This window comes from Scyliorhinus torazame, chromosome 7 (genome assembly GCF_047496885.1).
Source record: "Scyliorhinus torazame isolate Kashiwa2021f chromosome 7, sScyTor2.1, whole genome shotgun sequence".
NCBI classification, from domain to species: domain Eukaryota; kingdom Metazoa; phylum Chordata; class Chondrichthyes; order Carcharhiniformes; family Scyliorhinidae; genus Scyliorhinus; species Scyliorhinus torazame.
In genome coordinates this window covers 162,872,835-162,898,216 of record NC_092713.1, presented here as the reverse complement: position 1 = coordinate 162,898,216, position 25,382 = coordinate 162,872,835, and the positions used below count along the sequence as shown (strand labels likewise).

General features: G+C 46.4%; 1 protein-coding gene across 1 annotated transcript in view; it reads right to left on the bottom strand.

Annotated features, from left to right (window-relative positions):
- The window catches only part of LOC140427361 (regulator of G-protein signaling protein-like), a 523,624-nt gene that overhangs the window by 306,749 nt on the left and 191,493 nt on the right, over positions 1–25,382 (bottom strand). The gene's annotated exons all lie outside the window — the stretch shown is intronic.

Genomic DNA, 25,382 nt, shown 5'->3' with positions numbered 1-25,382 from the left:
AAACCCAGGGAGAGACACTGACAGAAACCCTGGGAAAGACACTGACAGAAACACACAGAGAGACAGTGACAGAAACGCAGAGTTGCTGTCAGGAACACAGAGAAACTGAGAAACACAGAGAGACACTGACAGAAACACAGAGACACTGAGAATCCCAGAGAGACACTGACAGAAACACACAGAGAGACACTGACAGAAACACAAAGAGAGACACTGACAGAAACACACAGAGAGACACTGACAGAAACACAAAGAGAGACACTGACAGAAACCCAGAGACACTGACAGAAACACACAGAGATACACTGACAGAAACCCAGAGACACTGACAGAAACACAAAGAGAGACACTGACAGAAACCCAGAGACACTGACAGAAACACACAGAGAGACACTGACAGAAAGGCACAGAGAGACACTGACAGAAACCCAGAGACACTGACAGGACCAGAAAGAGAGAGACACTGACAGAGACATTGACAGAACCCCAGAGAGAGACACTGACAGAAACAGACAGAGAGACATTGACAGAAAGCACAGAGACACTGACAGAAACACAGAGACACTGAGAATCCCAAAGAGACACTGCCAGAAAAACAGAGAGAGACACTGACAGAAATACAAACAGAGACACTGACAGAAACACACAGAGAGACACTGACAGAAACACAGGGAGAGACACTGACAGAACCCCAGAGAGAGACACTGACAGAAACAGACAGAGAGACACTGACAGAAAGCCAGAGACACTAACAGGAACAGAAAGAGAGACACTGACAGAAACACACAGAGAGACACTGACAGAAAGGCACAGAGAGACACTGACAGAAACTCAGGGAGAGACACTGACAGAAACCCAGGGAGAGGCACTGACAGAAACACACAGAGAGACACTGACAGAAACCCAGAGACGCTGAGAATCCCAGAGAGACACTGACAGAATAACAGAGATAGACACTGACAGAAACACACACAGACCCACAAACAGAAACACACAGAGAGACATTGACAGAAACAGGCAGAGACACTGACAGAAACCCAGAGACACTAACAGGAACAGAAAGAGAGACACTGACAGAAACACACAGAGAGACACTGACAGAAAGGCACAGAGAGACACTGACAGAAACTCAGGGAGAGACACTGACAGAAACCCAGGGAGAGACACTGACAGAAACACACAGAGAGACACTGACAGAAACCCAGAGACGCTGAGAATCCCAGAGAGACACTGACAGAATAACAGAGATAGACACAGACAGAAACACACACAGAACCACAAACAGAAACACACAGAGAGACACTGACAGAAACACAAAGAGAGACACTGACAGAAACACAGAGACACTGAGAATCCCAGAGAGACACTGACAGAATAACAGAGATAGACACTGACAGAAACACACACAGACCCACAAACAGAAACACACAGAGAGACATTGACAGAAACAGGCAGAGACACTGACAGAAACCCAGGGAGAGACACTGACAGAAACACACAGAGAGACACTGACAGAAACACAAAGAGAGACACTGACAGAAACCCAGAGACACTGACAGAAACACACAGAGAGACACTGACAGGAACACAAAGAGAGACACTGACAGAAACCCAGAGACACTGACAGAAACACACAGAGAGACACTGACAGAAACACACAGAGAGACACTGACAGAAACACAAAGAGAGACACTGACAGAAACCCAGAGACACTGACAGAAACACACAGAGAGACACTGACAGAAACACAAAGAGAGACACTGACAGAAACCAAGAGACACTGACAGAAACACACAGAGAGACACTGACAGGAACACAAAGAGAGACACTGACAGAAACACAAAGAGAGACACTGACAGAAACCCAGAGACACTGACAGAAACACACAGAGAGACACTGACAGAAAGGCACAGAGAGACACTGACAGAAACACAGAGACACTGACAGAAACCCAGGGAGAGACACTGACGGAAACACACAGAGAGACACTGACAGAAACCCAGAGACACTTACAGGACCAGAAAGAGAGAGACACTGACAGAGACATTGACAGAACCCCAGAGAGAGACACTGACAGAAACAGACAGAGAGACATTGACAGAAAGCACAGAGACACTGACAGAAACACAGAGACACTGAGAATCCCAAAGAGACACTGCCAGAAAAACAGAGAGAGACACTGACAGAAATACACACAGAGACACTGACAGAAACACACAGAGAGACACTGATAGAAACACACAGAGAGGCATTGACAGAAAGGCACAGAGACACTGACAGAAACACAGAGACTCTGAGAATCCCAAAGAGACACTGCCAGAATAACAGAGAGAGACACTGACAGAAATACAAACAGAGACACTGACAGAAACACACAGAGAGACACTGACAGAAACACAGGGAGAGACACTGACAGAACCCCAGAGAGAGACACTGACAGAAAGCCAGAGACGCTAACAGGAACAGAAAGGGAGACACTGACAGAAACACACAGAGAGACACTGACAGAAAGGCACAGAGAGACACTGACAGAAACTCAGGGAGAGACACTGACAGAAACCCAGGGAGAGGCACTGACAGAAACACACAGAGAGACACTGACAGAAACCCAGAGACGCTAAGAATCCCAGAGAGACACTGACAGAATAACAGAGATAGACACTGACAGAAACACACACAGACCCACAAACAGAAACACACAGAGAGACATTGACAGAAACAGGCAGAGACAATGACAGAAACCCAGAGACACTAACAGGAACAGAAAGAGAGACACTGACAGAAACACACAGAGAGACACTGACAGAAAGGCACAGAGAGAAACTGACAGAAACTCAGGGAGAGACACTGACAGAAACCCAGGGAGAGACACTGACAGAAACACACAGAGAGACACTGACAGAAACCCAGAGACGCTGAGAATCCCAGAGAGACACTGACAGAATAACAGAGATAGACACAGACAGAAACACACACAGAACCACAAACAGAAACACACAGAGAGACACTGACAGAAACACAAAGAGAGACACTGACAGAAACACACAGAGAGACACTGACAGAAACACAGAGACACTGAGAATCCCAGAGAGACACTGACAGAATAACAGAGATAGACACTGACAGAAACACACACAGACCCACAAACAGAAACACACAGAGAGACATTGACAGAAACAGGCAGAGACACTGACAGAAACCCAGGGAGAGACACTGACAGAAACACACAGAGAGACACTGACAGAAACAGAAAGAGAGACACTGACAGAAACACACAGAGAGACACTGACAGAAAGGAACAGAGAGACACTGACAGAAACACAGAGACACTGACAGAAACCCAGGGAGAGACGCTGACAGAAAAGCAGAGAGACACTGACAGAAACCAAGAGACACTGCCAGAAACACACAGAGAGACACTGACAGAAAGGCACAGAGAGACACTGACAGAAACACAGAGACATTGACAGGACCAGAAAGAGAGAGACACTGACAGAGACACTGACAGAGACACACAGAGAGACACTGACAGAAACACACAGAGAGACATTGACAGAAAGGCACAGAGACACTGACAGAAACCCAGAGACACTAACAGGAACAGAAAGAGAGACACTGACAGAAACACACAGAGAGACACTGACAGAAAGGCACAGAGAGACACTGACAGAATAACAGAGAGAGACACTGACAAAGACACACAGAGAGACACTGACAGAAAGATAGAGAGAGACACAGACAGAAACACACAGAGAGACACTGACAGAAACGCAGAGACACTGGCTGAAACATACAGAGAGACACTGACAGAAACTCACAGAGAGACACTGAGAGAAACCCAGAGAGAGACAATGACAGAAACACACAGCGAGACACTGACAGAAACACACAGAGAGACACTGACTGGAACCCAGAGAGAGACACTGACAGAAACACACAGAGAGACACTGACAGAAACACAAAGAGAGACACTGACAGAAACCCAGAGACACTGACAGAAACACACAGAGAGACACTGACAGAAACACACAGAGAGACACTGACAGAAACCAAGAGACACTGACAGAAATACACAGAGAGACACTGACAGAAACACAAAGAGAGACACTGACAGAAACCAAGAGACACTGACAGAAACACACAGAGAGACACTGACAGGAACACAAAGAGAGACACTGACAGAAACACAAAGAGAGACACTGACAGAAACCCAGAGACACTGACAGAAACACACAGAGAGACACTGATAGAAAGGCACAGAGAGACACTGACAGAAACACAGAGACACTGACAGAAACCCAGGGAGAGACACTGACGGAAACACACAGAGAGACACTGACAGAAACCCAGAGACACTTACAGGACCAGAAAGAGAGAGACACTGACAGAGACATTGACAGAACCCCAGAGAGAGACACTGACAGAAACAGACAGAGAGACATTGACAGAAAGCACAGAGACACTGACAGAAACACAGAGACACTGAGAATCCCAAAGAGACACTGCCAGAAAAACAGAGAGAGACACTGACAGAAATACACACAGAGACACTGACAGAAACACACAGAGAGACACTGACAGAAACACACAGAGAGGCATTGACAGAAAGGCACAGAGACACTGACAGAAACACAGAGACTCTGAGAATCCCAAAGAGACACTGCCAGAATAACAGAGAGAGACACTGACAGAAATACAAACAGAGACACTGACAGAAACACACAGAGAGACACTGACAGAAACACAGGGAGAGACACTGACAGAACCCCAGAGAGAGACACTGACAGAAACAGACAGAGAGACACTGACAGAAAGCCAGAGACGCTAACAGGAACAGAAAGGGAGACACTGACAGAAACACACAGAGAGACACTGACAGAAAGGCACAGAGAGACACTGACAGAAACTCAGGGAGAGACACTGACAGAAACCCAGGGAGAGGCACTGACAGAAACACACAGAGAGACACTGACAGAAACCCAGAGACGCTGAGAATCCCAGAGAGACACTGACAGAATAACAGAGATAGACACTGACAGAAACACACACAGACCCACAAACAGAAACACACAGAGAGACATTGACAGAAACAGGCAGAGACAATGACAGAAACCCAGAGATACTAACAGGAACAGAAAGAGAGACACTGACAGAAACGCACAGAGAGACACTGACAGAAAGGCACAGAGAGACACTGACAGAAACTCAGGGAGAGACACTGACAGAAACCCAGGGAGAGACACTGACAGAAACACACAGAGAGACACTGACAGAAACCCAGAGACGCTGAGAATCCCAGAGAGACACTGACAGAATAACAGAGATAGACACAGACAGAAACACACACAGAACCACAAACAGAAACACACAGAGAGACACTGACAGAAACACAATGAGAGACACTGACAGAAACACACAGAGAGACACTGACAGAAACACAGAGACACTGAGAATCCCAGAGAGACACTGACAGAATAACAGAGATAGACACTGACAGAAACACACACAGACCCACAAACAGAAACACACAGAGAGACATTGACAGAAACAGGCAGAGACACTGACAGAAACCCAGGGAGAGACACTGACAGAAACACACAGAGAGACACTGACAGAAACAGAAAGAGAGACACTGACAGAAACACACAGAGAGACACTGACAGAAAGGAACAGAGAGACACTGACAGAAACACAGAGACACTGACAGAAACCCAGGGAGAGACGCTGACAGAAAAGCAGAGAGACACTGACAGAAACCAAGAGACACTGACAGAAACACACAGAGAGACACTGACAGAAAGGCACAGAGAGACACTGACAGAAACACAGAGACATTGACAGGACCAGAAAGAGAGAGACACTGACAGAGACACTGACAGAGACACACAGAGAGACACTGACAGAAACACACAGAGAGACACTGACAGAAAGGCACAGAGAGACACTGACAGAAACTCAGGGAGAGACACTGACAGAAACCCAGGGAGAGGCACTGACAGAAACACACAGAGAGACACTGACAGAAACCCAGAGACGCTAAGAATCCCAGAGAGACACTGACAGAATAACAGAGATAGACACTGACAGAAACACACACAGACCCACAAACAGAAACACACAGAGAGACATTGACAGAAACAGGCAGAGACAATGACAGAAACCCAGAGACACTAACAGGAACAGAAAGAGAGACACTGACAGAAACACACAGAGAGACACTGACAGAAAGGCACAGAGAGAAACTGACAGAAACTCAGGGAGAGACACTGACAGAAACCCAGGGAGAGACACTGACAGAAACACACAGAGAGACACTGACAGAAACCCAGAGACGCTGAGAATCCCAGAGAGACACTGACAGAATAACAGAGATAGACACAGACAGAAACACACACAGAACCACAAACAGAAACACACAGAGAGACACTGACAGAAACACAAAGAGAGACACTGACAGAAACACACAGAGAGACACTGACAGAAACACAGAGACACTGAGAATCCCAGAGAGACACTGACAGAATAACAGAGATAGACACTGACAGAAACACACACAGACCCACAAACAGAAACACACAGAGAGACATTGACAGAAACAGGCAGAGACACTGACAGAAACCCAGGGAGAGACACTGACAGAAACACACAGAGAGACACTGACAGAAACAGAAAGAGAGACACTGACAGAAACACACAGAGAGACACTGACAGAAAGGAACAGAGAGACACTGACAGAAACACAGAGACACTGACAGAAACCCAGGGAGAGACGCTGACAGAAAAGCAGAGAGACACTGACAGAAACCAAGAGACACTGCCAGAAACACACAGAGAGACACTGACAGAAAGGCACAGAGAGACACTGACAGAAACACAGAGACATTGACAGGACCAGAAAGAGAGAGACACTGACAGAGACACTGACAGAGACACACAGAGAGACACTGACAGAAACACACAGAGAGACATTGACAGAAAGGCACAGAGACACTGACAGAAACCCAGAGACACTAACAGGAACAGAAAGAGAGACACTGACAGAAACACACAGAGAGACACTGACAGAAAGGCACAGAGAGACACTGACAGAATAACAGAGAGAGACACTGACAAAGACACACAGAGAGACACTGACAGAAAGATAGAGAGAGACACAGACAGAAACACACAGAGAGACACTGACAGAAACGCAGAGACACTGGCTGAAACATACAGAGAGACACTGACAGAAACTCACAGAGAGACACTGAGAGAAACCCAGAGAGAGACAATGACAGAAACACACAGCGAGACACTGACAGAAACACACAGAGAGACACTGACTGGAACCCAGAGAGAGACACTGACAGAAACACACAGAGAGACACTGACAGAAACACAAAGAGAGACACTGACAGAAACCCAGAGACACTGACAGAAACACACAGAGAGACACTGACAGAAACACACAGAGAGACACTGACAGAAACCAAGAGACACTGACAGAAATACACAGAGAGACACTGACAGAAACACAAAGAGAGACACTGACAGAAACCAAGAGACACTGACAGAAACACACAGAGAGACACTGACAGGAACACAAAGAGAGACACTGACAGAAACACAAAGAGAGACACTGACAGAAACCCAGAGACACTGACAGAAACACACAGAGAGACACTGATAGAAAGGCACAGAGAGACACTGACAGAAACACAGAGACACTGACAGAAACCCAGGGAGAGACACTGACGGAAACACACAGAGAGACACTGACAGAAACCCAGAGACACTTACAGGACCAGAAAGAGAGAGACACTGACAGAGACATTGACAGAACCCCAGAGAGAGACACTGACAGAAACAGACAGAGAGACATTGACAGAAAGCACAGAGACACTGACAGAAACACAGAGACACTGAGAATCCCAAAGAGACACTGCCAGAAAAACAGAGAGAGACACTGACAGAAATACACACAGAGACACTGACAGAAACACACAGAGAGACACTGACAGAAACACACAGAGAGGCATTGACAGAAAGGCACAGAGACACTGACAGAAACACAGAGACTCTGAGAATCCCAAAGAGACACTGCCAGAATAACAGAGAGAGACACTGACAGAAATACAAACAGAGACACTGACAGAAACACACAGAGAGACACTGACAGAAACACAGGGAGAGACACTGACAGAACCCCAGAGAGAGACACTGACAGAAACAGACAGAGAGACACTGACAGAAAGCCAGAGACGCTAACAGGAACAGAAAGGGAGACACTGACAGAAACACACAGAGAGACACTGACAGAAAGGCACAGAGAGACACTGACAGAAACTCAGGGAGAGACACTGACAGAAACCCAGGGAGAGGCACTGACAGAAACACACAGAGAGACACTGACAGAAACCCAGAGACGCTGAGAATCCCAGAGAGACACTGACAGAATAACAGAGATAGACACTGACAGAAACACACACAGACCCACAAACAGAAACACACAGAGAGACATTGACAGAAACAGGCAGAGACAATGACAGAAACCCAGAGACACTAACAGGAACAGAAAGAGAGACACTGACAGAAACGCACAGAGAGACACTGACAGAAAGGCACAGAGAGACACTGACAGAAACTCAGGGAGAGACACTGACAGAAACCCAGGGAGAGACACTGACAGAAACACACAGAGAGACACTGACAGAAACCCAGAGACGCTGAGAATCCCAGAGAGACACTGACAGAATAACAGAGATAGACACAGACAGAAACACACACAGAACCACAAACAGAAACACACAGAGAGACACTGACAGAAACACAATGAGAGACACTGACAGAAACACACAGAGAGACACTGACAGAAACACAGAGACACTGAGAATCCCAGAGAGACACTGACAGAATAACAGAGATAGACACTGACAGAAACACACACAGACCCACAAACAGAAACACACAGAGAGACATTGACAGAAACAGGCAGAGACACTGACAGAAACCCAGGGAGAGACACTGACAGAAACACACAGAGAGACACTGACAGAAACAGAAAGAGAGACACTGACAGAAACACACAGAGAGACACTGACAGAAAGGAACAGAGAGACACTGACAGAAACACAGAGACACTGACAGAAACCCAGGGAGAGACGCTGACAGAAAAGCAGAGAGACACTGACAGAAACCAAGAGACACTGCCAGAAACACACAGAGAGACACTGACAGAAAGGCACAGAGAGACACTGACAGAAACACAGAGACATTGACAGGACCAGAAAGAGAGAGACACTGACAGAGACACTGACAGAGACACACAGAGAGACACTGACAGAAACACACAGAGAGACATTGACAGAAAGGCACAGAGACACTGACAGAAACCCAGAGACACTAACAGGAACAGAAAGAGAGACACTGACAGAAACACACAGAGAGACACTGACAGAAAGGCACAGAGAGACACTGACAGAATAACAGAGAGAGACACTGACAAAGACACACAGAGAGACACTGACAGAAAGATAGAGAGAGACACAGACAGAAACACACAGAGAGACACTGACAGAAACGCAGAGACACTGGCTGAAACATACAGAGAGACACTGACAGAAACTCACAGAGAGACACTGAGAGAAACCCAGAGAGAGACAATGACAGAAACACACAGCGAGACACTGACAGAAACACACAGAGAGACACTGACTGGAACCCAGAGAGAGACACTGACAGAAACACACAGAGAGACACTGACAGAAACACAAAGAGAGACACTGACAGAAACCCAGAGACACTGACAGAAACACACAGAGAGACACTGACAGAAACACACAGAGAGACACTGACAGAAACCAAGAGACACTGACAGAAATACACAGAGAGACACTGACAGAAACACAAAGAGAGACACTGACAGAAACCAAGAGACACTGACAGAAACACACAGAGAGACACTGACAGGAACACAAAGAGAGACACTGACAGAAACACAAAGAGAGACACTGACAGAAACCCAGAGACACTGACAGAAACACACAGAGAGACACTGATAGAAAGGCACAGAGAGACACTGACAGAAACACAGAGACACTGACAGAAACCCAGGGAGAGACACTGACGGAAACACACAGAGAGACACTGACAGAAACCCAGAGACACTTACAGGACCAGAAAGAGAGAGACACTGACAGAGACATTGACAGAACCCCAGAGAGAGACACTGACAGAAACAGACAGAGAGACATTGACAGAAAGCACAGAGACACTGACAGAAACACAGAGACACTGAGAATCCCAAAGAGACACTGCCAGAAAAACAGAGAGAGACACTGACAGAAATACACACAGAGACACTGACAGAAACACACAGAGAGACACTGACAGAAACACACAGAGAGGCATTGACAGAAAGGCACAGAGACACTGACAGAAACACAGAGACTCTGAGAATCCCAAAGAGACACTGCCAGAATAACAGAGAGAGACACTGACAGAAATACAAACAGAGACACTGACAGAAACACACAGAGAGACACTGACAGAAACACAGGGAGAGACACTGACAGAACCCCAGAGAGAGACACTGACAGAAACAGACAGAGAGACACTGACAGAAAGCCAGAGACGCTAACAGGAACAGAAAGGGAGACACTGACAGAAACACACAGAGAGACACTGACAGAAAGGCACAGAGAGACACTGACAGAAACTCAGGGAGAGACACTGACAGAAACCCAGGGAGAGGCACTGACAGAAACACACAGAGAGACACTGACAGAAACCCAGAGACGCTGAGAATCCCAGAGAGACACTGACAGAATAACAGAGATAGACACTGACAGAAACACACACAGACCCACAAACAGAAACACACAGAGAGACATTGACAGAAACAGGCAGAGACAATGACAGAAACCCAGAGACACTAACAGGAACAGAAAGAGAGACACTGACAGAAACGCACAGAGAGACACTGACAGAAAGGCACAGAGAGACACTGACAGAAACTCAGGGAGAGACACTGACAGAAACCCAGGGAGAGACACTGACAGAAACACACAGAGAGACACTGACAGAAACCCAGAGACGCTGAGAATCCCAGAGAGACACTGACAGAATAACAGAGATAGACACAGACAGAAACACACACAGAACCACAAACAGAAACACACAGAGAGACACTGACAGAAACACAATGAGAGACACTGACAGAAACACACAGAGAGACACTGACAGAAACACAGAGACACTGAGAATCCCAGAGAGACACTGACAGAATAACAGAGATAGACACTGACAGAAACACACACAGACCCACAAACAGAAACACACAGAGAGACATTGACAGAAACAGGCAGAGACACTGACAGAAACCCAGGGAGAGACACTGACAGAAACACACAGAGAGACACTGACAGAAACAGAAAGAGAGACACTGACAGAAACACACAGAGAGACACTGACAGAAAGGAACAGAGAGACACTGACAGAAACACAGAGACACTGACAGAAACCCAGGAAGAGACGCTGACAGAAAAGCAGAGAGACACTGACAGAAACCAAGAGACACTGACAGAAACACACAGAGAGACACTGACAGAAAGGCACAGAGAGACACTGACAGAAACACAGAGACATTGACAGGACCAGAAAGAGAGAGACACTGACAGAGACACTGACAGAGACACACAGAGAGACACTGACAGAAACACACAGAGAGACATTGACAGAAAGGCACAGAGACACTGACAGAAACCCAGAGACACTAACAGGAACAGAAAGAGAGACACTGACAGAAACACACAGAGAGACACTGACAGAAAGGCACAGAGAGACACTGACAGAATAACAGAGAGAGACACTGACAAAGACACACAGAGAGACACTGACAGAAAGACAGAGAGAGACACAGACAGAAACACACAGAGAGACACTGACAGAAACGCAGAGACACTGGCTGAAACATACAGAGAGACACTGACAGAAACTCACAGAGAGACACTGAGAGAAACCCAGAGAGAGACAATGACAGAAACACACAGCGAGACACTGACAGAAACACACAGAGAGACACTGACTGGAACCCAGAGAGAGACACTGACAGAAACACACAGAGAGACACTGACAGAAACACAAAGAGAGACACTGACAGAAACCCAGAGACACTGACAGAAACACACAGAGAGACACTGACAGAAACACACAGAGAGACACTGACAGAAACACAAAGAGAGACACTGACAGAAACCAAGAGACACTGACAGAAATACACAGAGAGACACTGACAGAAACACAAAGAGAGACACTGACAGAAACCAAGAGACACTGACAGAAACACACAGAGAGACACTGACAGGAACACAAAGAGAGACACTGACAGAAACACAAAGAGAGACACTGACAGAAACCCAGAGACACTGACAGAAACACACAGAGAGACACTGATAGAAAGGCACAGAGAGACACTGACAGAAACACAGAGACACTGACAGAAACCCAGGGAGAGACACTGACGGAAACACACAGAGAGACACTGACAGAAACCCAGAGACACTTACAGGACCAGAAAGAGAGAGACACTGACAGAGACATTGACAGAACACCAGAGAGAGACACTGACAGAAACAGACAGAGAGACATTGACAGAAAGCACAGAGACACTGACAGAAACACAGAGACACTGAGAATCCCAAAGAGACACTGCCAGAAAAACAGAGAGAGACACTGACAGAAATACACACAGAGACACTGACAGAAACACACAGAGAGACACTGACAGAAACACACAGAGAGGCATTGACAGAAAGGCACAGAGACACTGACAGAAACACAGAGACTCTGAGAATCCAAAAGAGACACTGCCAGAATAACAGAGAGAGACACTGACAGAAATACAAACAGAGACACTGACAGAAACACACAGAGAGACACTGACAGAAACACAGGGAGAGACACTGACAGAACCCCAGAGAGAGACACTGACAGAAACAGACAGAGAGACACTGACAGAAACCCAGAGACACTAACATGAACAGAAAGAGAGACACTGACAGAAACACACCGAGAGACACTGACAGAAAGGCACAGAGAGACACTGACAGAAACTCAGGGAGAGACACTGACAGAAACCCAGGGAGAGGCACTGACAGAAACACACAGAGAGACACTGACAGAAACCCAGAGACGCTGAGAATCCCAGAGAGACACTGACAGAATAACAGGGATAGACACTGACAGAAACACACACAGTCCCACAAACAGAAACACACAGAGAGACATTGACAGAAACAGGCAGAGACACTGACAGAAACCCAGGGAGAGACACTGACAGAAACACACAGAGAGACACTGACAGAAACACAAAGAGAGACACTGACAGAAACACACAGAGAGACACTGACAGAAAGGAACAGAGAGACACTGACAGAAACACAGAGACACTGACAGAAACCCATGGAGAGACACTGACAGAAAAGCAGAGAGACACTGACAGAAACCAAGAGACACTGACAGAAACACACAGAGAGACACTGACAGAAAGGCACAGAGAGACACTGACAGAAACACAGAGACATTGACAGGACCAGAAAGAGAGAGACACTGACAGAGACACTGACAGAGACACACAGAGAGACACTGACAGAAACACACAGAGAGACATTGACAGAAAGGCACAGAGACACTGACAGAAACACAGAGACACTGAGAATCCCAAATAGACACTGCCAGAAAAACAGAGAGAGACACTGACAGAAATACACACAGAGACATTGACAGAAACACACAGAGAGACACTGACAGAAACACACAGAGAGACACTGACAGAAACCAAGAGACACTGACAGAAACACACAGAGAGACACTGACAGAAAGGCACAGAGAGACACTGACAGAAACACAGAGACACTGACAGGACCAGAAAGAGAGAGACACTGACAGAGACACTGACAGAGACACACAGAGAGACACTGACAGAAACACACAGAGAGACATTGACAGAAAGGCACAGAGACACTGACAGAAACACAGAGACACTGAGAATCCCAAATAGACACTGCCAGAAAAACAGAGAGAGACACTGACAGAAATACACACAGAGACATTGACCGAAAAACCCACAGAGAGACACTGACAGAAACATACAGAGAGACACTGACAGAAACACAGAGACACTGAGAATCCCAGAGAGACACTGACAGAATAACAGAGACACTGACAGAAAGACACAGAGAGACACTGACAGAAACACACATAAAGAAACTGACAGAAACACGGCCACATTGACATACAGCAACACACAGAGAGACACTGACAGAAAGCCAGGGAGAGACACTGACAGAAACACACAAAGAGACACTGAGAGAAACAAAAAGAGAGACACTGACAGAAAACTAGAGACACTGACAGAAACACACAGAGAGCCACTGACAGAAACACACAGAGAGACACTGACAGAAAAACACAGACAGACACTGACAGAAACACAAAGAGAGACACTGACAGAAACACACAGAGAGACACTGACAGAAACACACAGAGAGACATTGACAGAAAGGCACAGAGACACTGACAGAAACACAGAGACACTGACAATCCCAAATAGACACTGCCAGAAAAACAGAGAGAGACACTGACAGAAAGGCACAGAGAGACACTGACAGAAACACACAGAGAGACACTGACAGAAACACAGAGACACTGACAGAAACCCAGGGAGAGACACTGACAGAAACCCAGAGAGAGACACTGACAGAAACACACAGAGAGACACTGACAGAAAGGCACAGAGAGACACTGACAGAAACCCAGGGAGAGACACTGACAGAAACCCAGGGAGAGACACTGACAGAAACACACAGAGAGACACTGACAGAAACCCAGAGACGCTGTCAGGAACACAGAGATACTGAGAAGCACAGAGACACTGACAGAATAACAGAGAGAGACACTGACAGAAACACAGAGACACTGAGAATCCCAGGGAGAGACACTGACAGAAACCCAGAGAGAGACACTGACAGAAACAGAAAGAGGGACACTGACAGAAACCCAGAGACACTAACAGGAACCGAAAGAGAGACACTGACAGAAACACACAGACAGTCACTGACAGAAAGGCACAGAGAGACACTGACAGAATAACAGAGAGAGACACTGACAAAGACACACAGAGAGACACTGACAGAAAGACAGAGAGAGACACAGACAGAAACACACAGAGAGACACTGACAGAAACGCAGAGACACTGGCTGAAACATACAGAGAGACACTGACAGAAACTCACAGAGAGACACTGAGAGAAACCCAGAGAGAGACAATGAAAGAAACACACAGCGAGACACTGACAGAAACACACAGAGAGACACTGACTGGAACCCAGAGAGAGACACTGACAGAAACACACAGAGAGACACTGACAGAAACACAAAGAGAGACACTGACAGAAACACACAGAGAGACACTGACAGAAACACAACGAGAGACACTGACAGAAACCAAGAGACACTGACAGAAACACAGAGAGAGACACTGACAGAAACACACAGAGAGACACTGACAGAAACACGAAGAGAGACACTGACAGAAACCCAGAGACACTGACAGAAACACACAGAGAGACACTGACAGAAACACACAGAGAGACACTGACAGAAACCAAGAGACACTGACAGAAACACACAGAGAGACACTGACAGAAAGGCACAGAGAGACACTGACAGAAACACAGAGACACTGACAGGACCAGAAAGAGAGATACACTGACATAGACACTGACAGAGACACACAGAGAGACACTGACAGAGAGACATTGACAGAAAGGCACAGAGACACTGACAGAAACACAGAGACACTGAGAATCCCAAATAGACACTGCCAGAAAAACAGAGAGAGACACTGACAGAAATACACACAGAGACATTGACAGAAACACACAGAGAGACACTGACAGAAACATACAGAGAGACACTGACAGAAACACAGAGACACTGAGAATCCCAGAGAGACACTGACAGAATAACAGAGACACTGACAGAAAGACACAGAGAGACACTGACAGAAACACACATAAAGAAACTGACAGAAACACGGTCACATTGACATACAGCAACACACAGAGAGACACTGACAGAAAGCCAGGGAGAGACACTGACAGAAACACACAAAGAGACACTGAGAGAAACACAAAGAGAGACACACTGACAGAAAACTAGAGACACTGACAGAAACACACAGAGAGCCACTGACAGAAACACACAGAGAGACACTGACAGAAACACACAGAGAGACACTGACAGAAACACACAGAGAGACATTGACAGAAAGGCACAGAGACACTGACAGAAACACAGAGACACTGACAATCCCAAATAGACACTGCCAGAAAAACAAAGAGAGACACTGACAGAACGGCACAGAGAGACACTGACAGAAACACACAGAGAGACACTGACAGAAACACAGAGACACTGACAGAAACCCAGAGAGAGACACTGACAGAAACACACAGAGAGACACTGACAGAAAGGCACAGAGAGACACTGACAGAAACCCAGGGAGAGACACTGACAGAAACACAGGGAGAGACACTGACAGAAACACACAGAGAGACACTGACAGAAACCCAGAGACGCTGTCAGGAACACAGAGATACTGAGAAGCACAGAGACACTGACAGAATAACAGAGAGAAACACTGACAGAAACACAGAGACACTGAGAATCCCAGGGAGAGACACTGACAGAAACCCAGAGAGAGACACTGACAGAAACAGAAAGAGGGACACTGACAGAAACCCAGAAACACTAACAGGAACAGAAAGAGAGACACTGACAGAAACACACAGAGAGACACTGAGAGAAAGGCACAGAGAGACACTGACAGAATAACAGAGAGAGACACTGACAAAGACACACAGAGAGACACTGACAGAAAGACAGAGAGAGACACAGACAGAAACACACAGAGAGACACTGACAGAAACGCAGAGACACTGGCTGAAACATACAGAGAGACACTGACAGAAACTCACAGAGAGACACTGAGAGAAACCCAGAGAGAGACAATGACAGAAACACACAGCGAGACACTGACAGAAACACACAGAGAGACACTGACTGGAACCCAGAGAGAGACACTGACAGAAACACACAGAGAGACACTGACAGAAACACACAGAGAGACACTGACAGAAACACAACGAGAGACACTGACAGAAACACAACGAGAGACACTGACAGAAACCAAGAGACACTGACAGAAACACAGAGAGAGACACTGACAGAAACACACAGAGAGACACTGACAGAAACACGAAGAGAGACACTGACAGAAACCCAGAGACACTGACAGAAACACACAGAGAGACACTGACAGAAAGGCACAGAGAGACACTGACAGAAACACAACGACACTGACAGAAACCCAGGGAGAGACGCTGACAGAAACCCAGGCAGAGACACTGACAGAAAGCCAGAGACCCAGACAGGAACAGAAAGAGAGAGACACTGACAGAGACACTGACAGAAACACACAGAGAGACACTGACAGAAAGGCATAGTGAAACTGGCGGAAACACATAAAGACACTGACAGAAACACAGCCACACTGACTTACAGCAACACACAGAGAGCCACTGAGAGAATCAGAAAGAGAGAGACACTGACAGAAACTCAGGGAGAGACACTGACAGAAACACAGAGAGAGACCCACTGACCGAAAAACAAAGAGAAAGACACTGATAGAAACACAGAGAGACACTGAAACACACAGAGAGACACTGACAGAAACACAGAGAGAGATAAACTGAGAGAAACACACAGAGAGACACTGACAGAAACAGAGAGAGAAAGACACTGACAGAAACACAGAGTGAGAGACACTGCCAGAAACAGTGAGAGACACTGTCAGAAACATAGATAGACACTGACAGAAACACAGAGACACTGACAGAATTGCAGAGAGACATTGACAGAAACACAAAGACACTGACAGAAACAGAGAGTGTGACTGCGAGAGAGAGAGAGAGAGAGAGACATTGACAAAAGCACAAAGAGAGAGACATTGACAGAAACACAGAGACATTGACAGAAACACAGAGGCACTGACAGAAACACAGAGAGAGACACTGATAGAATTGCAGAGAGACATTGACAGAAACACAGAGAGAGACACTGACAGAAACGCAGAGAGAGACACTGACAGAAACACAGAGAGACACTGACAGAAACACACAAACACTGACAGAAATAGCGAGAGACACTGACAAGAGACACATATAGAAAAACACTTACCGGGACACACAGAGAGACACTGATAGAAACATAGAGACACTGACAGGAACAGAGAGAGAGAGACACTGACAGAGACACTGACAGAAACATACAGAGAGACACAGACAGAAACACACAGAGAGACACTGACAGAAAGGCAGAGAGAGACACTGACAGAAACCCAGGGAGAGACACTGACAGAAACCCAGGGAGAGACACTGACAGAAACCCGGGGAGAGACACTGACAGAAACACACAGAGAGACACTGACAGAAACCCAGAGATGCTGTCAGGAACACAGAGAAACTGAGAAACACAGAGAGACACTGACAGAAACACAGAGACACTGAGAATCCCAGAGAGACACTGACAGAATAACAGAGATAGACACTGACAGAAACACAGAGACACTGAGAATCCCAGAGAGACACTGACAGAATAACAGAGATAGACACTGACAGAAACTCACACAGACACACAAACAGAAACACACAGCGAGACATTGACAGAAACACACAGAGAGACACTGACAGAAACCCAGGGACAGACACTGACAGAAACACACAGAGAGACACTGACAGAAACACAAAGAGAGACACTGACAGAAACACACAGAGAGACACTGACAGAAAGGAACAGAGAGACACTGACAGAAACACAGAGACACTGACAGAAACCCAGGGAGAGACACTGACAGAAACCCAGGGAGAGACACTGACAGAAACACAGACAGAGACACTGACAGAAACACACAGAGAGACACTGACAGAAACACAAAGAGAGACACTGACAGAAACCCAGAGACACTGACAGAAACACACAGAGAGACACTGACAGAAACACACAGAGAGACACTGACAGAAACACAACGAGAGACACTGACAGAAACCAAGAGACACTGACAGAAACACAGAGAGAGACACTGACAGAAACACACAGAGAGACACTGACAGAAATACGAAGAGAGACACTGACAGAAACCCAGAGAGAGACCCACTGACCGAAAAACAAAGAGAAAGACACTGATAGAAACACAGAGAGACACTGAAACACACAGAGAGACACTGACAGAAACACAGAGAGAGATAAACTGAGAGAAACACACAGAGAGACACTGACAGAAACAGAGAGAGAAAGACACTGACAGAAACACAGAGTGAGAGACACTGACAGAAACATAGATAGACACTGACAGAAACACAAAGACACTGACAGAAACAGAGAGTGTGACTGCGAGAGAGAGAGAGAGACATTGACAAAAGCACAAAGAGGCATTGACAGAAACACAGAGGCACTGACAGAAACACAGAGAGAGACACTGACAGAATTGCAGAGAGACATTGACAGAAACACAAAGACACTGACAGAAACAGAGAGTGTGACTGCGAGAGAGAGAGAGAGAGAGAGACATTGACAAAAGCACAAAGAGAGAGACATTGACAGAAACACAGAGACATTGACAGAAACACAGAGGCACTGACAGAAACACAGAGAGAGACACTGACAGAATTGCAGAGAGACATTGACAGAAACACAGAGAGAGACACTGACAGAAATGCAGAGAGAGACACTGACAGAAACACAGAGAGACACTGACAGAAACACACAAACACTGACAGAAATAGCGAGAGACACTGACAGAGACACATATAGAAAAACACTTACCGGGACACACAGAGAGACACTGATAGAAACATAGAGACACTGACAGGAACAGAGAGAGAGAGACACTGACAGAGACACTGACAGAAACATACAGAGAGACACAGACAGAAACACACAGAGAGACACTGACAGAAAGGCAGAGAGAGACGCTGACAGAAACCCAGGGAGAGACACTGACAGAAACCCAGGGAGAGACACTGACAGAAACACACAGAGAGACACTGACAGAAACCCAGAGATGCTGTCAGGAACACAGAGAAACTGAGAAACACAGAGAGACACTGACAGAAACACAGAGACACTGAGAATCCCAGAGAGACACTGACAGAATAACAGAGATAGACACTGACAGAAACTCACACAGACACACAAACAGAAACACACAGCGAGACATTGACAGAAACACACAGAGAGACACTGACAGAAACCCAGGGACAGACACTGACAGAAACACACAGAGAGACACTGACAGAAACACAAAGAGAGACACTGACAGAAACACACAGAGAGACACTGACAGAAAGGAACAGAGAGACACTGACAGAAACACAGAGACACTGACAGAAACCCAGGGAGAGACACTGACAGAAACCCAGGGAGAGACACTGACAGAAACACAGACAGAGACACTGACAGAAACACACAGAGAGACACTGACAGAAACACAAAGAGAGACACTGACAGAAACCCAGAGACACTGACAGAAACACACAGAGAGACACTGACAGAAACACACAGAGAGACACTGACAGAAACCAAGAGACACTGACAGAAACACAGAGAGAGACACTGACAGAAACACACAGAGAGACACTGACAGAAACACGAAGAGAGACACTGACAGAAACCCAGAGAGAGACCCACTGACCGAAAAACAGAGAGAAAGACACTGATAGAAACACAGAGAGACACTGAAACACACAGAGAGACACTGACAGAAACACAGAGAGAGATAAACTGATAGAAACACACAGAGAGACACTGACAGAAACAGAGAGAAAGACACTGACAGAAACACAGAGTGAGAGACACTGCCAGAAACAGTGAGAGACACTGTCAGAAACATAGATAGACACTGACAGAAACACAAAGACACTGACAGAAACAGAGAGTGTGACTGCGAGAGAGAGAGAGAGACATTGACAAAAGCACAAAGAGAGAGAAATTGACAGAAACACAGAGGCACTGACAGAAACACAGAGAGAGGCACTGACAGAAACACAGAGAGAGACACTGACAGAATTGCAGAGAGACATTGACAGAAACACAGAGAGAGACACTGACAGAAACGCAGAGAGAGACACTGACAGAAACACACAGACACTGACAGAAATAGCGAGAGACACTGACAGAGACACGTATAGAAAAACACTTACCGGGACACACAGAGAGAAACATAGAGCCACTGACAGGAACAGAAAGAGAGAGACACTGACAGAAACATACAGAGAGACACAGGCAGAAACACACAGAGAGACACTGACAGAAAGGCAGAGAGAGACACTGACAGAAACCCAGGGAGAGACACTGACAGAAACCCTGGGAGAGACACTGACAGAAACACACAGAGAGACAGTGACAGAAACGCAGAGTTGCTGTCAGGAACACAGAGAAACTACGAACACAGAGAGACACTGACAGAAACACAGAGACACTGAGAATCCCAGAGAGACACTGACAGAAACACACAGAGAGACACTGACAGAAACACAAACAGAGACACTGACAGAAACACACAGAGAGACACTGACAGAAACACACAGAGAGACACTGACAGAAACACAACGAGAGACACTGACAGAAACCAAGAGACACTGACAGAAACACAGAGAGAGACACTGACAGAAACACACAGAGAGACACTGACAGAAACACGAAGAGAGACACTGACAGAAACCCAGAGACACTGACAGAAACACACAGAGAGACACTGACAGAAAGGCACAGAGAGACACTGACAGAAACACAACGACACTGACAGAAACCCAGGGAGAGACACTGACAGAAACCCAGGCAGAGACACTGACAGAAACCCAGAGACTCAGACAGGAACAGAAAGAGAGAGACACTGACAGAGACACTGACAGAAACACACAGAGAGACACTGACAGAAAGGCACAGTGAAACTGGCGGAAACACATAAAGACACTGACAGAAACACAGCCACACTGACTTACAGCAACACACAGAGAGCCGCTGAGAGAATCAGAAAGAGAGACACTGACAGAAACTCAGGGAGAGACACTGACAGAAACACACAGAGAGACACTGACAGAAACACAGAGAGAGACCCACTGACCGAAAAACAGAGAGAAAGACACTGATAGAAAAACAGAGAGACACTGAAACACACAGAGAGACACTGACAGAAACAGAGAGAGAAAGACACTGACAGAAACACAGAGTGAGAGACACTGCCAGAAACAGTGAAACACACAGAGAAACACTGACAGAAAGGCACAGAGAGACACTGACAGAAACTCAGGGAGAGACACTGACAGAAACACACAGAGAGACACTGACAGAAACACACAGAGACACTGACAGAAACACAAAGAGAGACACTGACAGAAACCCAGAGACACTGACAGAAACACACAGAGATACACTGACAGGAACACAAAGAGAGACACTGACAGAAACACAAAGAGAGACACTGACAGAAACCCAGAGACACTGACAGAAACACACAGAGAGACACTGACAGAAAGGCACAGAGACACACTGACAGAAACACAGAGACACTGACAGAAACCCAGGGAGAGACACTGACGGAAACACACAGAGAGACACGGACAGAAACCCAGAGACACTTACAGGACCAGAAAGAGAGAGACACTGACAGAGACATTGACAGAACCCCAGAGAGAGACACTGACAGAAACAGACAGAGAGACATTGACAGAAAGCACAGAGACACTGACAGAAACACAGAGACACTGAGAATCCCAAAGAGACACTGCCAGAAAAACAGAGAGAGACACTGACAGAAATACACACAGAGACACTGACAGAAACACACAGAGAGACACTGACAGAAACACACAGAGAGGCATTGACAGAAAGGCACAGAGACACTGACAGAAACACAGAGACTCTGAGAATCCAAAAGAGACACTGCCAGAATAACAGAGAGAGACACTGACAGAAATACAAACAGAGACACTGACAGAAACACACAGAGAGACACTGACAGAAACACAGGGAGAGACACTGACAGAACCCCAGAGAGAGACACTGACAGAAACAGACAGAGAGACACTGACAGAAACCCAGGGAGAGGCACTGACAGAAACACACAGAGAGGCACTGACAGAAACCCAGAGACGCTGAGAATCCCTGAGAGACACTGACAGAATAACAGAGATAGACACTGACAGAAACACACACATACCCACAAACAGAAACACACAGAGAGACATTGACAGAAACAGGCAGAGACACTGACAGAAACCCAGAGACACTAACAGGAACAGAAAGAGAGACACTGACAGAAACACACAGAGAGACACTGACAGAAAGGCACAGAGAGACACTGACAGAAACTCAGGGAGAGACACTGACAGAAACCCAGGGAGAGACACTGACAGAAAGGCACAGAGAGACACTGACAGAAACTCAGGGAGAGACACTGACAGAAACCCAGGGAGAGACACTGACAGAAACACACAGAGAGACACTGACAGTAACCCAGAGACGCTGAGAATCCCAGAGAGACACTGACAGAATAACAGAGATAGACTCAGACAGAAACACACACAGAACCACAAACAGAAACACACAGAGAGACACTGACAGAAACACAAAGAGAGACACTGACAGAAACACACAGAGAGACACTGACAGAAACACAGAGACACTGAGAATCCCAGAGAGACACTGACAGAATAACAGAGATAGACACTGACAGAAACACACACAGACCCACAAACAGAAACACACAGAGAGACATTGACAGAAACAGGCAGAGACACTGACAGAAACCCAGGGAGATACACTGACAGAAACACACAGAGAGACACTGACAGAAACGCAGAGAGAGACACTGACAGAAACACAGAGAGACACTGACAGAAACACACAAACACTGACAGAAATAGCGAGAGACACTGACAGAGACACATATAGAAAAACACTTACCGGGACACACAGAGAGACACTGATAGAAACATAGAGACACTGACTGGAACAGAGAGAGAGAGACACTGACAGAGACACTGACAGAAACATACAGAGAGACACAGACAGAAACACACAGAGAGACACTGACAGAAAGGCAGAGAGAGACACTGACAGAAACCCAGGGAGAGACACTGACAGAAACCCAGGGAGAGACACTGACAGAAACACACAGAGAGACACTGACAGAAACACACAGAGAGACACTGACAGAAACCCAGAGATGCTGTCAGGAACACAGAGAAACTGAGAAACACAGAGAGACACTGACAGAAACACAGAGACACTGAGAATCCCAGAGAGACACTGACAGAATAACAGAGATAGACACTGACAGAAACTCACCCAGACACACAAACAGAAACACACAGCGAGACATTGACAGAAACACACAGAGAGACACTGACAGAAACCCAGGGAGAGACACTGACAGAAACACACAGAGAGACACTGACAGAAACACAAAGAGAGACACTGACAGAAACACACAGAGAGACACTGACAGAAAGGAACAGAGAGACACTGACAGAAACACAGAGACACTGACAGAAACCCAGGGAGAGACACTGACAGAAACCCAGGGAGAGACACTGACAGAAACACACAGAGAGACACTGACAGAAACACACAGAGAGACACTGACAGAAACCAAGAGACACTGACAGAAACACAGAGAGAGACACTGACAGAAACACACAGAGAGACACTGACAGAAACACGAAGAGAGACACTGACAGAAACCCAGAGACACTGACAGAAACACACAGAGAGACACTAACAGAAAGGCACAGAGAGACACTGACAGAAACACAACGACACTGACAGAAACCCAGGGAGAGACACTGACAGAAACCCAGGCAGAGACACTGACAGAAACCCAGTGACTCAGACAGGAACAGAAAGAGAGAGACACTGACAGAGACACTGACAGAAACACACAGAGAGACACTGACAGAAAGGCACAGTGAAACTGGCGGAAACACATAAAGACACTGACAGAAACACAGCCACACTGACTTACAGCAACACACAGAGAGCCGCTGAGAGAATCAGAAAGAGAGACACTGACAGAAACTCAGGGAGAGACACTGACAGAAACACACAGAGAGACACTGACAGAAACACAGAGAGAGACCCACTGACCGAAAAACAGAGAGAAAGACACTGATAGAAAAACAGAGAGACACTGAAACACACAGAGAGACACTGACAGAAACAGAGAGAGAAAGACACTGACAGAAACACAGAGTGAGAGACACTGCCAGAAACAGTGAAACACA